This window comes from Lagenorhynchus albirostris, chromosome 3 (assembly GCF_949774975.1).
Source record: "Lagenorhynchus albirostris chromosome 3, mLagAlb1.1, whole genome shotgun sequence".
Classification (NCBI taxonomy): domain Eukaryota; kingdom Metazoa; phylum Chordata; class Mammalia; order Artiodactyla; family Delphinidae; genus Lagenorhynchus; species Lagenorhynchus albirostris.
In genome coordinates, this window is record NC_083097.1 from 64,775,291 (window position 1) to 64,791,226 (window position 15,936).

At 38.9% G+C, this 15,936-nt stretch overlaps 1 long non-coding RNA gene across 1 annotated transcript in view; it reads right to left on the reverse strand.

Moving 5' to 3' along the window:
* Window positions 1-281: 281 nt before the first annotated feature.
* The window catches only part of LOC132518129 (uncharacterized), a 75,682-nt gene continuing 60,027 nt past the window's right edge, over window positions 282-15,936 (reverse strand). The window contains exon 5 of the long non-coding RNA XR_009539864.1: window positions 282-419. This is a non-coding gene — a long non-coding RNA (uncharacterized LOC132518129). The remainder of the gene's footprint in view (window positions 420-15,936) is intronic.

Sequence of the window (15,936 nt, forward strand, 5' to 3'; positions counted from 1 at the left end):
AGAATTTTAAGAATAAGAAGGAGTTATGGAAATTATCCCATCAACCTCCCATACGATGTGGGAATCCCATCCTATTGGGCCATCCAGACAGCACTTGAACACTTTAGGTGATGTGGGAGTGATCACGAGAAGCAATGTTTCCTATGTGGACTCAAGTTCTGCCTTAGTCATTTTATGTTCTACCTGATAATTGGCGATGTCTTCACTATCTTAGTCTGTTTGGGCTGCTCTAATAAAATACCACAGACTGGGTGGCTTATAAACAACAGAAATTTATTTCTCACAGTTCTGGAGGCTGGGAAGTCCAAGATCAGATGCCAGCTTGGGCATGGCCTGATGAGAGCTCTCTTTCTGGCTCTTAGCTGGAGCCTTCACTGTATTCTCACACGGTGGGAAGGGAGAGGATCTCTCTCAGGTCTCTTTTTTTTTAATTTATTTATTTATTTTGGGCTGTGTTGGGTCTTCGTTTCTGTGCGAGGGCTTTCTCTAGTTGCAAGCGGGGGCCAGTCTTCATCGCAGTGCGCGGGCTTCTCACTATCGCGGCCTCTTTTGTTGCAGAGCACAGGCTCCGGATGCACAGGCTCGGTAATTGTGGCTCACGGGCCCAGCCACTCCACGGCATGTGGGATCTTCCCAGACCAGGGCTCGAACCCGTGTCCCCTGCATTAGCAGGCAGATTCTCAACCACTGTGCCACCAGGGAAGCCCCTCAGGTCTCTTTTTTGAGGACACTAATCTCATTCAATAACTAAGGCACTGCCCTCAAGACCTAAGCACCTCCTAATACTATCACATAGGGCATTAGGATTTCAACATATGAATTCTTTTTCACTTTAAAATATAGACTTTAATTTTTTACAGAAGTTTTAGGTTCGCAGCAAAAGTGGACAGAAAGTACAGAGTTCCCATATAGCTCCTGCCCCCTCACATGCATAACCTCCCCATTATCAACATCCCCCAACAGAGTGGTATACTTGTTACAATCAATGAACCTGTACTAACACATAATAATCACCCAAAGTTCATAGTTTACATTAGTTTCACTCTTGGTGTTGTACATTCTACTGTCAACATATGAATTTGAGGGAGAGATACAGATATTCAGCTTGTAAGCATTCACCTTCTCTGGACTTCAAACATTATTTCCTTCACTCTCCTTCAACAACGCACCTGCGTGTCTGTAACTGGAACTCATAACCCAGCTCTTCTCTGCGTCTGAGATCCAGACTTCTGGTTTTCTCCCCTTTGACCATCCCTTTTCCCCTTCTCATTGCTTTTGAACAACAGCTGGATGTAAAATCCCTGGACACTTTCCTTCCTCCCCATCTAGTCCACCAGTTCCCTAAAACTCTGTTTATCTTCTGCCCAGCCTGGGCAATCACTTCAGCATTGCACTTACAACTTCCTCAATACCCATAGCAATTCTAATTATACCAGGTGTACTTGATGTTTATTTGTATGCCAAATACTGCACAACACACTTGCATAATATAGAACAGCTGTGCAGGGAAACAAAAAATCAGCTTGTGAAGAATGCTGTAGGTTTGAGTGTACACTTTCTAGAATAAAGATATGTATTTAACTATATTGTAACCTAACCAAGCAAATACCACTGACCAAATCATAAATTATTCACATAGAGTAATAATGGCAACTTTTCCAGGTGAAAATGAGACACCTGCCAATGAAACTGAAAATATTACATATGTAATCTTTTTTAAAAAAAATAATTAATTAATTTTTGGCTGCATTGGGTCTTCGTTGCTGCACGCGGGCTTTCTCTAGGTGTGGGAGCGGGGGCTACTCTTCGTTGCAGTGCACAGGCTTCTCACCACGGTGGCTTCTCTTGTTGCGGAGCACAGGCTCTTGTGCGTGAACTTCAGTAGATGTGGCACATGGGCTCTGTAGTTGTGGCGCACGGGCTTAGTTTCCCTGTGGTATGTGGGATCTTCCCAGACCAGGGCTCAAACCCGTGTTCCCTACATTGGCAGGCAGATTCTCAACCACTGTGCCACCAGGGAAGTTCTACGTATGTAATGTTAAGGGTCTTAAAATATTGAGGGCTGCAGACATGTGAGGTAACAAATATTCCCTCTGATGTGTAGTGATGTTCTGTGGTTTAAGTTGGAGATGGAATACAGTGATCGCAGATGAAGAAATGTGACCCTGAGGGTTTGAATGGGTTTTTATTATATTTTTCAAGAGTAAATAAGTACATCATATTTCAAAACTATGTGCTTTTAATGCTAACGTAACCCATGGGTGACTTTCTTCATATTCTACTCCCAATAGATTTCTTTACAAAGTCTTTATGTGAATAGTTATATTAGAAATCAGGATGAAATATTGGCACAAGAAGGACTCTTAGAGATCATTCAGTCTGTTAGTAAGGGAATTGAGGCCCAAAGGGGCAAAATCACTTTTCCAAAGTTGTACAGCTCTGGTGATCCAGCCAGATCTAGAGCCTGGTTTTGAGGTCAAGCTACTTTCCCAGTGATTTTCAAGCCTGTCTGTCTGGGGGCTTGAGGAGTCTCTCCCTTGAAAGAGAGAGTTGATTGTTTCTCATCTTCTTCAGCTAGAACCCACTACTTTTGAGGATTTTACGTACTGTGGTTCTACTTAAAAATTTGAACTAATGAAAAGGATTCTAGTATTAAAACATGTATTTTAAAAAATTGGTAACCAGGCCTTATTCTTCCCAATGGTGATTGAAATTTTCCCTGTAGATAATTGAATACTAATAGTCAATATCAGTATGAAGTTCTAGATTATATGCATTTCATATCTTTTAATTTAAATTGGTTCTTTAAGTAAATGCATCAAACATGTTTCTACAGATAAAGATGCAGACCAAACTGGATAAAATCTTCTCTTTTGCTCTCTTCACATTCAGCAGCCTTCTCCTTGATTTTGCCAGTATACTACCTAGCTCTTTCAAAATGAAGAGAAATAAAATAGATACCATAAGATGAAAAAAAAAAAAAAAAGCAAGTTTAGATTTCTACAAACTACCCAGCACTCACCTGGTGGGAGTCTGACATGTTATGTATAAATGGCTAGAAACCTATCAGATGCATACTATTATGTAACAAGAAATTTATTTTCACAGCTCTATTCCTTCTCAAGAATTTCTTCCCTAGGAATACAAACATTGATTGATATCAGATTAATAACAGCACACATTTTCCTAAGTTTTTTGCACGTTACGATTAGTAGTAAGAGTTCCCTTTCTAACATTATGGTGACTGTAGCCATGTTTTCCTGGGGTCATGGAATGGCCTATATTTTAGTTTCCCTGGGCTCCCTGGATTTCTAGTTAACTGATATTTCAGTGCCTGAAATTTTTCAGTGATCATTTCATCCTTCCTTAATCCTAAAATATATTTGATTACGGAATTAAATTTGAATAGACTATTAAAAAAAAATCCAAGCATGAATATTTCTTGAAATGGTCGTTTTCCCGATTAGAACAAACTCAGTTTGCACAGTGATAATTCACAAGCATTTTGAATTCCAGTTATGAGCTTCTTTCCTTTATTAGAGCAATTCAGATCCATGAAAATGGAAGCACGTTTCAAAAATATCAGGAGCACAGATTTCCCTTAAAATTTTTTTGACTTTCACAGAAAATTAAGGTTTTCTGGGCTATAATTTCACTTTTTTTGACACTCTGATAGGTGTATGGCTTTCCTCAGTACAGCTGTTTTCTTTCACTACCTGTGGTGATGTGGTTGCAATGTTAAAAACCAAAGGCATGCACTAAACTCCTGCAATAATATTTCTAAACTAATCCAACATGAGGAGAAAAGTGATTAGAAAGGTGACAGTCCCCAGTGGAAGATGGATAAGCTATTTCTAGAAACTACCATTACTACTGAAAAAACTAATTGCTTTCCTCCTGTTTTTGGATATTTCCACCAGTTCAGGAAGGACAAAGTGTGAAGAAACTTCACCTTGCTGCTACTTATAATGTTGCTTTCCTGAAACTGCACAGAGCTTTGGGTCTCCAAAGCAAGTTTTTGAGACAATAGACTAATGTGCTTAAGAGAGAAAAGATGAAAGTGTTTCTGTGTCTATGAACGAGTAGATCAATAACTCACTGTTCATTTGATAAATATTATGGAGTGCCTACTATGTGGCAGGCACTGAGCTGGACAAAAACAAAAAATATATAGTCTTTGCCCTGGATGGGCTTATATATTAATTCTAATGTGACGTTAAGTAGTAGTAGTCAGTTGGAAAAATTACTACGGTAGTCCCAGAATAAGGAATGCCTCAAATATCACCCCGGTGCCCTTTTACGGCCTTGCAAAATTTGTTTTAAGCCAGTTCTACCAAAACTTACATTAGGCTAGCAATTAATTATGGGTGGGCATATATATTACCCTTTTTTAAGTTCTATAAAACTCAATAAAATATACGAATAATACATCGTGAGATCTGGGAATATTTGGGCTGACAGCTGAAAGCAAGAGCCTCAAGAGCTGTCCTAGTGACTAGTCTCCATGGCATTGTATTGTGGAAAGAACATAAGCTTTGATCTAAATCCAAGTTCTTCAAGTTATTAATTGAATTAGCAGGAGCAAGTCACTTAGTTTTCCTCAGTCTTGGTGTCCTTATGTGTAGAACAGAGCTAAAAATAATTTCTGCCTTGCGAGATTATTGTGAGAATGAATTGAAATAATATATGTGAAAGCACTCTGTAAAATTTGAAGTCCAGTAAAAAGTTGCTTTTTTATAGCAAATTCACAACAACGCCCATTAATCAACATGGAAACAATATTGCTATAGTCATAGTACCAACCTTTAAGATGAAGGATGCTTGTTACATCTGTCAGAAACCCTGATCATGGTTAATATTACCATATGGCTAGTTAACATTTTTAAGTAATAGCTATTTGATTTCATGGGAAGAAAGATCCTATTTCTTTTCTTGAGAAGGTTACAAACTATTTAAACTTTATATAAAACTGTACTAATAACTCAAAAGGGCAAACCGAATGAGAATCATTTCCATACTCACATGACAAAGTGATAAGAGCTTATGTCCTAAAAGGAAAGGAATTGTATTGGTTGGGATGGTTTTGGTTGAAAATAACAGAAGATCTAACAAACACTAGTTTAAGTCAAAAGGATATTTATTGTTTATTTAACAAGAGTCTAGTTATATGCAATCCCAGGGCTCAATGATGTTAGGGCTCTGGGTCAGCATCTTTGACATTATCTTCATCTTCTATCATGTTGCTGCCTTATGTGCAGTCACAAGATGTATGTTTCCCTTCCAAGCATCAATCCTTTACATCAATATCTCAGACAGGAAGAATAGGAGCACTCCAAGGAAATCAAACTATTACCCAGAAAGCCCCTGGAGATTCACTCTTACATCTGATTGGCCAGAACTGGCTCACGTGACCACCACTAACTATAGGGGAAGCTGAGAAAACAAATATCCAGCAAAAGACCTTATGGCCATACTGTAAGGGCCTTAGACCAACCATGATTCATTTCTTGGGGCTAGGCACATTGTGACCGAACAAAATCAGGGTTTTAATAATTAGGGTAAAGCAGAGTGGAGAAAGACTGTTGGAAAACTCCCTGATGGTATCCATCTGAGATATTTTAAATGTGTGTCTACAACTAGTTAATGAGCTAGACCCTATACAAAAGAAATATTGTCCTTGCCTTTTAAGAGAGATTCTAAGAACCATAGACTGAGTTGTAAGGTTCTGGTAAAGAAAGTCCAGTAAAGCAGCAAATAAAATATTATATATCATAGCAAAGAAAGTCAGGCTAAAAGCCATTTGCCTCTATCCCCCCTGAAGCATGTCGAGTCTGTGACTCAGTGGTTGCTTTCTCTCTTGTGAACTACTGATCTTCTGAAATGGTTATTTTAGTGTTTTAGCCAACAAGTTCTTACCCATCTAAGTATGAGTTCTGTGATTAATCACAAGGTGTAGAGCTCTCTTCAACCCATCAGCCTTTTCTGTTAATTTGTTTAAAATTTTGTTTCCTAGGCTGGGCTTTGATAATACAAACAGAAACAGTTAAGAACCAACTCCCACCTGCTAACTCAAATGAGGGCTATGCAATTTGCCCTCTTTTCATGTTATATCTCACTGATAGCTGACTTTACATCATTCCCTGTTTTGCTAAAGCTAGATCTAAGTTGTGACAAATTACTTTTTTATAAATGCTATCTCTTCAACTCCCACTGTATCTAGCCAGAGACACACCACCTTATGATTCCACTGAATATCCTCTGAGAAGGAACATTAGTTTCAGAAGGAACATTATCTGAGGACAGCCTAGAAAGGGGATGACAATGTGTATTAGTTCAGACTTTGGATCCCTACTAAATTTTATTTTTATTATTTTATTATTTTATATATTTTTTGCGGTACGCAGGCCTCTCACTGCTCTGGCCTCTCCCGCCTCGGAGCACAGGCTCTGGACGCGCAGGCCCAGCGGCCATGGCCCGCGGGCCCAGCCCCTCCGTGGCATGTGGGATCCTCCCGGGCCGGGGCACGAACCCATGTCCCCTGCATCGGCAGGCGGACCCCCAACCACTGTGCCACCAGGGAAGCCCCCTACTAAATTTTAAAAAGTGATCAGTCTTAGGGTTTATTTCTTTTGGCACTTAAAAAAGCTTGCTTGTTCCTCCCTTACAATCTTAGTAAATTGTAATAGCATTTTTGTCATACCAGATATCAGATGAAATGAACCCACTGGCAAAAAAAAACCATCCAAAATAATAAATTTGTACAATTACGACTTCTCTCTGCTCTCCTCCCATTCAGCTTACTCCATCTTTCAGTCTGGTTTCAGATATTAGTAAGTAATGGAATAATACACAGGAAATGAATAGCCCCTCCCCTGCCCTGTAAATCAGAAAAGTCATTTACAGGAGCTGAGTGATGGAGGGAGAGATATGTGGCAAGGGAATTGAACCTTAATGGCCACTCAAGAGCTATAACCATCTACCTCTCTGCCAGTCTGTCTGTCTGTCTGTCTCTCTCCTTCCCTCCCCTCCCCTCCCCATCTTTCTCAATATTGCCCCCTCCCCCATTTTCTTTCTTTCAGTTTCTTTCTTTCTTTCCCAGTTTACAAATCTCTCAGGCCTGGGAACCTATTGTCTTATTGGGAGGTGGTCTGTGTGTTTTAAACATTGAATTCTCCCAAGTGCCTGAAGTCACTCCTTAGGATGAACTTTCCCTTGACAATGGGATGCTTGGTTACTGGTCCTCCCTGGTGGACCCTGTTTTTGATCTGTGTGGTTTTCTGCAAGATGTTAATTGTGTGGTTCAACCTTATATTGTCATAAAAGAAGTCAGAATCATGAAAATAATCAAGATTTGAAAATAAAAAAGTCATCATAACATTGTTTAGAATGTACTTCCTAGTTATATGCAAATATGGCCACTCTGAGAGTTTTCAAAATTCAAGCAAGAAAATGGATAGTTGTATCAGGTTCTGAAGCAAGAGATATAAGGAGTTATCATTCTTTTTTATCTACTTTCTAATATTTCTTTTCCTTCTTCCAACTTCAAGCTAGGAATGAACTCTGTCACTTCTCAAGACACCAGCAGATCATCTAAACCATCTTCTAAACCTTGATTATACATTTAGAATCACCTGGGAAACCTCAAAAAATTTTAATACTTGAGTCTCTCCCAGAAATTATTATATCATTGGTCTTCAGTAAGCCCTGGGCATCAAGATTTTTTAAGAAGTCCCAGGTGTTATAATACCCAACCAAAGCTGAGAACCATTGATGGTTAGGGAAGAAGTTGTAAAACAATGATGGAAAAACATGTTTGGTGGGCAAGTCACTTTGTGAAAGACTATACAAGTTATGCTATAGGTTTGGCTGCTGTGATAGAAATCCAAAATAACAGTGGCTTAAACACAACAAAAGTTATAATCTCTCATATATTACAGACTGAGCTAGTGGGCATCTCTGCTTTGAGAAATTATCAGAGGCCCAAGGTCTCTTTATTTTGTTGCTTTGCCCTCAATACATGGTTCAGAACAACTTGCCACTATGTCCACATTCTAGTTAGCAAAATGGCACACTCTTTCTTTTCTTTTCTTTTTTTTTTGCGGTACGCGGGCCTCTCACTGCTGTGGCCTCTCCCATTGCGGAGCACAGGCTCCGGACGCGCAGGCCCAGCAGCCATGGCTCACGGGCCCAGCTGCTCCGCGGCATGTGGGATCCCCCCGGACCGGGGCACGAACCCGCATCCCCCGCATCGGCAGGCGGACTCTCAACCACTGCGCCACCAGGGAAGCCCAACACTCTTTCTTCTTAAGGAAACAATCTAGAGATTGCACATGTCACTTCCATGTTCCATCTAACAAACCAGAACTTAGTCATAAGCCCACACTGTTGCAAGGAAAGCAAAGAAATGTAGCCTTTAATGTGAGCAGCTATATAGACTGATAAAACATGGGCTTCTATTATTCTGAGGACAAAGGAGGAATACTGGAGGAAAACTGGCATTCTTTGCCACAAACATCTTATTGTCTTTCCAAGGTGAAGTCTTAGAGGTTCTGAAGTAGTTGGATTCAGCAGGAGGGAAGGAATGGGAGAAGAGGAGAGAACTCTGTGGTTAGAGAGAGTGAGTTCAATGTTCAAGGTATTGGAGTAGGAGTCATCCAGGAGCTGGCTTGGGTGAGTCAAGTAGAGATAGATGAGATTCCCAGGGTAAAGGAAGTGCAGGGACGATGGGGCTACAAGTCTCACATGTGGAAGCCACTGTACAGAAGGCTGTTGTCACCTGATCCTCTGCTGTGAATGCTATTGCTTTTCCCACCCCATGTATTTAATAATGAAAATAGAATGGGGCAATTTGTCAGGTCATATTCTGATCCCTGGAAGGGCTTGGAAAGAAATGATTTTTACAGCATAGGATTGCAAAAACTTATGCTGAATGAGGGATTTACACTTTTCTTTCAGACCCAGGCCACTGTTGGTGGGCATAGAACACTGGGTGTGTTGATTGCTAACATGATTTATTGCTGTCCCTGTGTATTCAGCTACATTCTATGACCTTTCTTTCACAGTGTCCTCTGCCTTGATAAAATCACTCTATTCTATGTCAAGTCTTTTTAATTCTTTTTCTGAATCAAGTAAGAAACAATTTCCAATGGATTCAACTCTAACTTTTTTTGCTCATTGTTTATTACCTGGAGACTGAATAAAACATTTAGAAGTTGAAGAATTGTAAGCTGCTGCTTTGTACACAGTGTCTTTAACTTTTTTGTCCAGGTTTTCAGCCTAGCCTCTGATGAACCTTTTATTTTTTTCTTTTTTACACATGAACTTTGGGTGTCCAACGTTAATCACTTGTGTCTGTGACTAACCATTTGTGTCCCCCAAATCTATGGAATCATTTAACTGGGCACATGGGGGGGATAATTGTACATACAAGAAAGAATGGTAATTAAGCAGTTATGCACAAAAGTAGTATTGCAACAAAAAAGGGGGGGGTGTTGGGAAAGGACCTGAAACTTTATCCTCTGGTGGTCCATCCATCTACCCATCTACCCATCCATCCATCATTCCATTAAAAAAATCTTGCAAAGTGTGAGTCTCTATAGAACTTACTAAGATTCAAAGATTGTTATAAAATGTTTCCAGTCTTTGAAGAGTTTATATGTCATAACTTGAGCAGACCCAGTTTTGAGAAAAGAAAGGAAGTTTGTCAGGAAGAAAGGAAGGAAAGGAGATTATGTACCAACTGTGTTCTAACTACTGTGCCAAGTTTTACATACATCATCTAATTAATCATCAGGACTAAGAAAGACAAAGCCTATATCACAATTTGGTAGAAGAATATAAATGCATAAATAACTATAACCACATGTCATTGGTACTGTAATAAGAGTAGGAGCCCAGATAAGGGACAGGCTGATTCTGCCTAGGATGGACAAAGAAAGCTTCCCAGAGGAGCCCCAATTTCATATGGGTCCTGATGAATGATCGGGAGTTGCCCAGGTAGAAAGATGGGAAGGACACTATAAGTGAAAAGAACAATGTGCACAAAAGCATAGAGATGTGAGGAGTAGGGCAGGTTTGGAAATTGTTGAGTGGTTGAGTGCTAAGAGGAGAGATTGGAGAGGTGGGTTGGGATTCTGTTTGCCAAGCTAAGGCATTTGAATTGTATTCTGTTCGTAATGGGGAGCTACTGAAAGTTTATAAGCACGGGAGTAACATGATCAGATTTATGTTTTGGAAAGATGACTGGAAAAACAAGCAAAGGAGGAAAAGACTAAATACACTCATTTTCACCTTGCAAATATTTATTGAGTACTTACCATCTTCCAAGCATCTTCTAGGGGCTGAAGATACAGCATTGAGCTAAATAATCAAAAATTCTTGCCCCCATGCAGCTTTAAGGAGGGAAACAGTCTATAAACAAATATATGCATATAATCACTGAGGTGGTAAAAAGAGCTGTGGAGAAAATAAAGCAGGAAAGGAAGATAGATACATTCTTTGCAATTGGGTGAACACTTCACCCTATATATTGTAAATCCCACTGAGAAGGAACGGAACATTTGAGCAAAGACCTGAAGGAAGAGAGAGCAAGCCATGTGGCTATCTGTAGGAAGAGAATTTTAGGCAGAAGGAATAGTGCAAAGCCCTCTGTATTATATGAGAGTTCTGAAAACCCTAAAATGACAAAAGAGAGGGATTTAAGATTTACATTCCCATATTTGTATGAAGGAGGCACTGATCCAAAGAAATACTGATCACTTCTTACATATCATTCAGAACTTCTATTCATTTGTCTAGAAGTATTTGAGTTTGACAGGATCTTCTTTTATAGATCATTCTGGGGCCTGAATTTTAGACAGAAGTAACTAAACTGTTTCCTTCTATCACTCAAGACCAGCAATTTTGCATTTAAGCGGTGAAGCTCAGTTATCATGCCAAAGCCAAGAGAATAGTTCTTTGTTTCTTTTGTAGTTTTAAGCTATTCATTTCATTTTCAGATGCTCAAAATCTGTACTTGATGACCACATTTAAGGGAACTCTCCCCCAAACCTAAGAGAGACACTGATTGGATGGCACATGTAGAAACCCTTCAGCAAACAAACAAGATGAGTAAAATTGGGAATGTGTCTGGCTGATCATGGTCTAGCTGAGTGCATTGCACACACGGAGTTAAAAATGAAGTCAGAATCTGGAGTGATATCATTAGTGTATACCATCCTGGAACTGTAGTCAGACCACACACATATTTAATGCACTGAACCCACCTTGAAATGCCCCTCAGCCCCTAGAGAATGAAGTATTAGAAAAAATCAAGGGGCTGGCGGGAGGATGCTGAGTGATCCATAATGCTGTCAATGTCACAAGTCATCCTGAACAGCAGAATAAAGTTAATAGGGGAAGTTCTTTAGTGCTTGTTCAGCTGCCTGCCACCCAACTCTGTGGCAGAAAAGCAAGGAGGAAATAGATATATCACTGTAGAATGCATCAATAATAAATTATAGAAATGTCTTATATATAAGGAGTAGTTCCCTATATTTATTTGAAGTATCAATCTTTAGGATTGTGTATTTGACCACTCAACGCCAAACAAAACAAAACAAAACAAAAACAGTCAAGTCTTTTTTTTAAGACTATTGATATTTTAATAATAAATTAATAGTATGAGTCAAAAATATTGAAGACAAGAATTGAAAAGTGTCAAGAAAAAAGAAGGGAAGTAATATATTTTCTAATGTTCAATAAATAAAAAATTGGAATAAACGTATCTATTTATAGCGTACGTAAAGAGCATCTCTGGATGTCAACTCTTCTATCTGAATTTTAAGTGTTATTTTTCAGCTCAGAGAATTTCATCGTTTATAGTAGAATATTTTCATTCCAAATCTATGTACCTTTACTTCTTAAAAATATTTCCTAAACTCTACCAGCATTGCACTACTTGGTTATGGAGTCAAGAACTTACACAATTCAACTAAAAGCTATCAAACATTTATTTAGAGGTTGAACACCTCCTGTGTTCAAGGTGCTGACTGGGCAACGTACTGCAGGAAATGCAAACTGAGTAAAATCTAGTGCTTCCTCCCAAAGACCATAGGAGGTAAAGTAAAAAATTATAGTAGATGACACAATATGTTCAGTGCCCTAAGGGTTCAAAGGAGAGAGAGAAGACCACGGGTTAGAGAAATCAAGGAAGGCTTCAAGGAAAAGCGACATTTGACCTAGAACCTTAATGGATGGATAGGATTTCAATAGGCAGAGATGAGGTTGGTTTGAGCAGAGTGGGGAAAACAATTCAGGGGAAGACAGAACTTATTTGAGACGAGAGTTTCCTGTTTTGCTGGAGCATGATGTATGTATGTGGGAGCAGCCAGCCTAAAGCTGGAAGGTGGGTGGCAGTCATGGGGTCTCTGGACTTCGATGTCAGCCTGCAGTCTGGACTCGATTCAGTCAGCAGTGGGGCTCCATCAAAGTCGCTGGATGTGACATGATGTGACATGACACCACTCTGTTTATGCTCTGGTGCCCATGCTTCTGAACTCAGTCACATTCTCCTGCTGAAAGGGTGAGGCTGGTTCTCCAGCCCTGGGGGACAGATTGGTTCTGTACTACAGATTTACTTAGAGGGCAGAGCATGGTAGGAGGTATTTGGGTAAGTTCCTCCCACTCCCCCAGGGATAATCTAGCTGCTGAATGCGGACTGTGACCTGGCTATTTAAGTGTCGTTTGAGCTCCTGAACATTTTCAGAAGTGAGGGAAAAAAACAGCGTCATCCACAAATATTTTTTCAGTGTAAATTTAAAATAAATTAATATAAAATAAATTAATTAAATAAAAATTAAAATATTTTAAAAGATATATTTTAAATTCACCTACTAGATGAACAGCAGCAGTTTTGCCCTGTTCTAGATTGGTGGTAAAATAGCAGTCTTAGCCAGAAGCAAAATAAAAGCTTGAACTCAGAATAGGAAAGGGCTAAGGCTAAGGTTGGTGCACCCAGCAGATAGGCTATGGAATCTTTGCCTTTGCAATGCTGTTCTATTATATAATAATTTCTCAGATAAGTTTTTTACATTCTAATTTAGGAGAAGCAAAGATAATGTTAGGTATTTAGCAAGATACAAAAGAAGTGACAGCCATTCCAGAAATACAGAAATTCAAAAGAAACTTTAACCTGTTAATAATGTGCATCATATAGGGCTCCCCTGGTGGTGCAGTGGTTAAGAATCTGCCTGCCAATGCAGGGGACATGGGTTCGAGCCCTGGTCCGGGAAGATCCCACATGCCGCGGAGCAACTAAGCCCGTGCGCCACAAATACTGAGCCTGCGCTCTAGAGCCCATGAGCCACAACTACTGAGCCCGCATGCCACAACTACTGAAGCCCACAGGCCTAGAGCCTGTGCTCTGCAACAAGAGAAGCCACCACAATGAGGAGCCTGCACACCACAACGAAGAGTAGCCCCACCCACTGCAACTAGAGAAAGCCCGTGTGCAGCAAAGAAGACCCAACGCAGCCAAAAATAAATAAATTTAAAAAAAACTCACTTCAAAAAAAATAATGTGCACCATATAACATGATATGTAGTAGAATATAAAGTTCCAGAGTGTTTTCCTCTGGGTTATGTTCAGCACCTATAAAGCCTGTTTAAACATCATCTTGCCAGGGGGCTGTTTGCCCTGTTTGTCCATTCTGGGCACCAGAAGATAGGCTGCAGTGGTTAGTTGGGTTTGTATTCCACATACAGACTTTTAACAGTACCTAAAAATGGTTCTTTAATCGAGATTTTTTAAAGACACAGAAACCTTAATTAAGAATGGCTGAAACCCTTGTAGGATGAGAACTTTACAGTACAAACTCTTATTTGACAAGACCAAAAGCAGTATTGTGTCAATTAATCAAAAAATTTGGTTAAAGTCCCAACTCCTAAAAAATAACAAAACATGCTTTGGCAATATTTTGATGTAGAGTCAAGGTCTTTTTTCCCCCTGAGTGCAGATCTGTGTTTTAAAGACTTTCTTACATAAATCACAACCACAATGCATCTATTTCTAGTTTCAGTTTATTTAAAGTAAAGCAGACATTTCTGAAGCAGTCTGAATCTAGAACCTGAAGGGACTTTTATGATTCCTATTACAGTCTTTTAAACATTGTTTTGCTCACCCCTATTGCAACAATAATTTTTTTAGTGGTTTGGGGTTATTAAGACTTTCCAATGCAGTCAACTTAATTTTCAGAATAACAACTACTCTCTTTTTTGCTATCCTAGTTTGTCAATTTTCATAATATTTAATTAAAATATGCTTAATTTAATTAAATAAAATACTACAATCACAATTCTAATTAACCCAAACAGGCTTGGGAACAAATACAATGAACTCTTGGTTAGTAAACCACAGCAGAAGTGGGAGCAGAAGTCCTTGGATATATTGGAGAGTAGTTACTGCCCTCATGTGCTCAGCCTGTTGTGCATATCAGAAAATTTAGTCCACAGAGGGAATGGAGAACATCTGTGAATCTGGCAAGTTAGTTAAGTGGAAGTGGTTGAGAGTTTCTACTGTATACAGTTAGTTAAGCAGTTAGTTTTTGTTAACTACTCAGAATAGCTATGTGATTCTAGATAAATATTACTAAAGAAATGGTTAAACACACACAGATATACACATACCTAAAGCAAAGGTATTTTTCTTAGGTGTGGGGAAAGGAAATATTGGCTCTGGCCCTATTGTGAGCTTCCGTTTATATGTTGTTGGTATTCTTAAGTGTTCTACCCTGAATGTTCATCTGTACTGTAATTTCTATATATCAGGGATTTTATATTAATTACATAATTTTTAAACTCCTTAAAATATAGATAGTGATTATTTTATAGGCTTTTCTAAGAATTAGTGAAACAACGCATGTAGAGTGTTAATCACTGAGCTGATGAGCTTTACCCTCCCCCGTCATCTTCTTCCAGTTTGAATGCAATTGTCCAAAATCCGGACTTTGAGTAGAGTCTTCTTCAAAAGCATATTGACCAACTTGAAGGGGTTCCCACTGGCCAAATTTGGAATAATCCGAGCATCAGAATGAACAATGACAGGAATTAATTAAACACATTAAATTTTAAACATATCTATGAATCCATACATGTAGGAAATAAATTTAAAAGAGAGGGGAAGAAGGGAAAGCTCTTCTCTAGGAAAAAAAAAAGCCAATTAGTAAATGTAGAAGAAATAATAGAAATAATAAATTACCATTTTACAATCACCACAGTAATTACAATTATTTAGTCAAAAATCGTCAGTGGATGCTAAAACAATTGGGTGAAAGAACACTGGGGAATGGGATGTTCAAACAATCTTGCCTCATAGATTCTCATTTACTACAAAGGGAAAATACAGCTTTAACAATGGAGAAATCTGGTTAATACTACCTTCAGCAAGAGACTATACATAGCATCACCAATGAGGTACAAGCTGGCATCATGAGGTCCCTAATTTGTTGCACACAAAGTCATCTGTGTAGTATTCCTGCTCTGACTCCCCAAGTCCCAGTTTAGTCTGAATCTAATTATGAGAAGGCAGTCAGACCCATCCAAATTGAGAAACATTCTGGAAAACAAAACAGTATCATCAACAACAAAATATGTAAATCGATGTGGCGAAAGAGAGAAAGGCTGGGAAATGATTTAGGTTAAAAGAGACTAAAGGGACAATTGGGGAAATTTGAATATGGCCTGTATAATACATAATGTTATCAAATCAATGTTAAACTTCCAGTTTTATGGTTATGTAAGAGAATGTCTTTATTTTTAGGGGTAAAGTGTCAGAAAAACAATAATAATAATAATTGTTGTGTTTATGTGTGATGTATAAAAGCATGTAATGAGAGAGACGGAAAGCAAATGTGACAAAATAATTGGGGAATCTCCATAAAGGTTATATGGATGTTCATT